This window comes from Podarcis raffonei, chromosome 13 (assembly GCF_027172205.1).
Source record: "Podarcis raffonei isolate rPodRaf1 chromosome 13, rPodRaf1.pri, whole genome shotgun sequence".
NCBI classification, from domain to species: Eukaryota; Metazoa; Chordata; class Lepidosauria; order Squamata; family Lacertidae; genus Podarcis; species Podarcis raffonei.
This window is the reverse complement of record NC_070614.1, coordinates 51934516-51939271: the sequence shown is the minus strand read 5'-3', so window position 1 is coordinate 51939271 and position 4756 is coordinate 51934516. Positions and strand designations below refer to the sequence as shown.

Sequence of the window (4756 nt, the reverse complement as noted above, 5' to 3'; positions counted from 1 at the left end):
TTTTGAATTCTGGTGCTGGAGGAGACTCTTGAGAGTCCCATGGACTGCAAGAAGATCAAACCTCTCCATTCGGAAGGAAATCAGCCCTGAGTGCTCACTGGAAGGACAGATCCTGAAGCTGAGGCTCCAGTACTTTGGCCACCTCATGAGAAGAGAAGACTCCCTGGAAAAGACCCTGATGTTGGGAAAGATGGAGGGCCCAAGGAGAAGGGGACAACGGAGGACGAGATGGTGGGACAGTGTTCTCGAAACTACCAGCATGAGTTTGACAAACTGGCAGTGGAGGACAGGAGTGCCTGGCGGGCTCTGGTCCATGTGGCCACGAAGAGTCGGACATGACTAAACGACCAAACAAAAACAACAACAATATATACATACTATAAACATCTATAATTCCTTCATAAATTTTTGTATTATTCTTTAGACATACATTCCTTATTATATTACAGCATTACATCTTGCGGTCTAACCAAATGTTCACAATAAACGTTATGAGTTTTATTTCAGTCCTGTGAGTGTCTTTATTTATGTGCAGTTTTCTCGTAAGTATACCATAAATTTGGACCATTCTTTTTGGAATTTCTTATCGTCCTGCCATCGGATTCTTCCAAGTTAGCCTTGCTATTTCTGCATACTCCAATACTTTCTGTTGCCATTCTTCAATTGTCGGAATATCCTGTGGTTTTCATCTCCGACCTTCTTTTTTAATGTACGGGGCAGCTTTTGACGAGTCCCCCAATATTCATTCCCCCAATATTAAATTCAGTTCTTTGCATTCCTGCTCCTGCAAAAAAAAAAGTTTTAAAAATCCTCCTGTAAATCCATCAGCATTTTATTATTGCTATTCTCATTATTAGTTGGTCGATTCAATACATCAGTCCCTTTTCCCACTGCGACTCAAAGCGACGTGCAACATTTTAGGCAAAAAGCAAACCCATGCATATGTGAAAACCAGAGTTTTTAAAATCTGAATGGCAATTCTATTTTTTGAAATAGAATTTCTCCTAATTTCTTCTTCTTCTTTCTTTTTTTACTCTTTTCAGTGGTCTTTTTTTTGGGAAAAGTTTTTATTGTTAAAATAATTCAGCATAAAGACACACATATTGTGAATATACAAGCACACAAACATACATTTCATACAATCCTTAAAAATGTTCAAACATAGCCACACTCAATCCCACAGATAATTCCTTTCCCCTTCACCATCCACCCCTCACCCCACCTTTGTGTTAGACTTCCAATCTACTCATTTGCAATTTCTATTACTTTCTTTCACACACCTTTAACCTAATTTTATGCTTCTTTTTCTATTACATATTGTTATCCATCTTATTTAGTATTTCAGTATTTAAAACGGAACTGGTTTATTCTAATAGGAGTTCTGATTTTTCAATATGATTTTGTAAGCATCCTTTAAACACCTTCCAGTCCCTGTCTATCTTCTCTTTTGAGATCCTTCCAATTTCTCCCTTTGTTTTGGATATATTGTAGCACTCCAATAGTTTGGCAAGCCACTCTGTTTTTGTCGGTATAATACCACTTTTCCAATTTTTATATTTATATTTATACGCAGCAGTAGCTGCAAGGCTATTGATTGCGAAAAACTGAAAAATTGGGGGGGGGCAGTTTTCCAATCTTCTTTTTAATGCGCGAGGCAACTTTTGACAAGTTGCGGGACGGGTGGAAGTTCAACCGGTGCAGCTCCCTCCCCGGAACGCATGCGCGCAGTGGGGATGCAGGTGTCGTTTGGCCAGCATCCTTGAGAAGTCCGGAAGCATAAGAAAATATGCCAATCTTCTAAATCCTGGAGCAGCTTGTTCTCCTCCCCTCCCCGGTCACCTCCTTTAACCCCCCCTCTCCTTAAGATATTCCTGGCATCTTTATAGCCTCACCTGTTTTGCCCTCTCCCGCCCACTAATCTTCTTTTGAGTCAAGGAGCTGTCCATTTTTTTTCAGTGCTCTCTGGCTCTCATTTCCCCAATATTAAATTCAGTTCCTTGCATTCCTGCTCCTGCATAATAATAATAATAATAATAATAATAATAATAATAATAATAATAATAAATTAAAAAGTCCTCATGTAAATCCATCAGCATTTTATTATTGCTATTCTCATTATTAGTCGATTCAATATTGTTGTTGTTGTTGTTTAGTCGTTTAGTCGTGTCCAACTCTTCGTGACCCCCTGGACCAGAGCACGCCAGGCACCTCTGTCCTCCACTACCTACCGCAGTTTGGTCAAACTCATGCTGGTAACCTCGAGAACACTGTCCCACCATCTCGTCCTCCGTCGCCCCCTTCTCCTTGGGCCCTCCATCTTTCCCAGCATCAGTGTCTTCTCCAGGGAGTCTTCTCTTCTCATGAGGTGGCCAAAGTCTTGGAGCCTCAGCTTCAGGATCTGTCCTTCCAGTGAGCACTCAGGGCTGATTTCCTTCAGAATGGAGAGGTTGGATCTTCTTGCAGTCCATGGCACTCTCAAGAGTCTCCTCCAGCACCAGAATTCAAAAGCATCAATTCTTCGGCGATCAGCCTTCTTGATGGTCCAGCTCTCACTTCCATACATCACTATATCAGTCCCTTTTTCTGGCCACGGTGGCTCAATGCGACATGCAACATTTTAGGCAAAAAGCAAACCTGTGCATATGTTAAAACCAGAGTTTTTAAATGATCTCTTTCAGCTTCTGCCTTCTGGAAGAAGGGACAGGGTTATAAAGACTAGGACTAGCCGCCTGAGAAACAGTTTCTATCCAAATGCGATTTTGGTTTTAAATGCAGTATAAAGTAAAGGCAAAGGGACCCCTGACCATTGGAGGAGCAAGGGAACTATCCGACACTGTGATTTGCAGACTTTAGTTCTGCATTTAATACTATTCTTCCGCATAGATTGGTGCCCAAATTATTGGACCTAGGACTTCCACCATGTTTGTGCAGGTGGATATTAGATTTTCTACCAAACCGTTCCCAAAGGGTCAGGATGGGTCAGGATCTGCAGGTCTCATCATGAATATGGGGACGCCACAGGGGTGCGTGTTGAGCCCGCTTTTATATACGTTCTAGACAGCTGACTGTGCCCCCAAATACCCCAGTAATAAGATAATTAAGTTTGCAGATGATACAACGGTGGTTGGTTTAATCACAGCTGGAGAGGGGGAGGCGGCCTATAGGAAGGAAGTTGAGCAGTTGGGGGAATGGTGCAGGAAAAACAACTTACTCCTTAACTTAAAGAAAACAAAAGAGATTATTGTGAACTTTAGGAAATGTAAACTGAATGTTCAGCCACTTATTATTGAGGGGAAGTGCGTGGAACAGGTCTCGGTGTTTCGATTTCTGGGAATGGAGTTGAGAGATGACCTAACCTGGGGAGAAAACAGCAAAGACACGATGAAGAGAGCACAGCAGAGGTTATATTTTCTGAGAATCCTACGGGGGGGGGGGGAAAGGACCTGTTGATGGTATTTTACCATTGTACTGTGGAGAGTGTATTAACTTATGGTCTGTGTGTGTGGTTTGGGAGCTGCACGGTCAGGGAGAAAACAATGCTGTCCAAGGTTGTAAAGACTGCGGAGAGAATAACTGGGTGCACTCTTCCCACCTTGGATAAAATCTATGCTTCCAGGTGCCATAACAAAGCTGCAGAGATAGCGCAGGATAGTGCGCTCCCTGGAAACGATCTCTTTCAGCTTCTGCCTTCTGGAAGAAGGTATAGAGTTATAAAGACTAGGACTAGCCGCCTGAGTTTCTACCCAAATGCAATTCTGGCTTTAAACGCAGTATAAAGTAAAAGTAAAGGGACCCCTGACCATTAGGTCCAGTCGTGGCCAACTCTGGGGTCGCGGCGCTCATCTCGCTTTACTGGCCGAGGGAGCCGGCGTACAGCTTCCGGGTCATGTGGCCAGCAGGACTAAGCCGCTTCTGGCGAACCAGAGCAGCGCACGGAAACGCCGTTTACCTTCCCGCCGGAGTGGTACCTATTTATCTACTTGCACTTTGACATGCTTTCGAACTGCTAGGTTGGCAGGAGCAGGGACCGAGCAACGGGCACTCACCCTGTCGTGGGGATTCGAACTGCCGACCTTCTGATCGGCAAGCCCTAGACTCTGTGGTTTAACCCACAGCATCACCCGCGTCCCTTTTAAACACAGTACAGTGGTACCTCGGGTTAAGTACTTAATTTGTTCCGGAGGTCCGTTCTTAACCTGAAACTGTTCTTAACCTGAAGCACCACTTTAGCTAATGGGGCCTCCTGCTGCCGCCGCGCTGCCGGAGCACGATTTCTGTTCTTATCCTGAAGCAAAGTTCTTAACCTGAAGCACTATTTCTGGGTTAGCGGAGTCTGTAACCTGAAGCATATGTAATCCGAGGTACCACTGTATAAGGAGTCTCTATAGGAGTATAAGGTAAAGGTAAAGGTACCCCTGCCCGTACGGGCCAGTCTTTACAGACTCTGGGGTTGTGCGCCCATCTCACTTAAGAGGCCGGGGGCCAGCGCTGTCTGGAGACACTTCCGGGTCACGTGGCCAGCGTGACAAAGCTGCATCTGGCGAGCCAGCACAGCACACGGAAACGCCGTTTATAGGAGTATATTGTATTTTAAAATGGGGTTTCAGAGCTTTTAGGGGGTTTTGAATGTATTATGCAGAATTTTCAATTCCATTGTTCTGTATGGGACAATGACAATAAATATATCGTATCGTAAAAATTGGAGGGTCTGGAATTCACCCTCTCTGCTTGCCTTGCTAGGTGACGCGAAGCCGCC

At 44.2% G+C, this 4756-nt stretch overlaps 1 long non-coding RNA gene across 1 annotated transcript; it reads right to left on the bottom strand.

Annotated features, from left to right (window-relative positions):
* Positions 1–371: 371 nt before the first annotated feature.
* LOC128399333 (uncharacterized) lies at positions 372–2004 on the bottom strand. The gene is made up of 2 exons (XR_008327210.1): positions 1893–2004; positions 372–784 (listed from the first exon to the last, which is right to left on the bottom strand). It is a non-coding gene; the product is annotated as an uncharacterized LOC128399333 (long non-coding RNA).
* Between the last annotated feature and the right edge of the window lie 2752 nt (positions 2005–4756).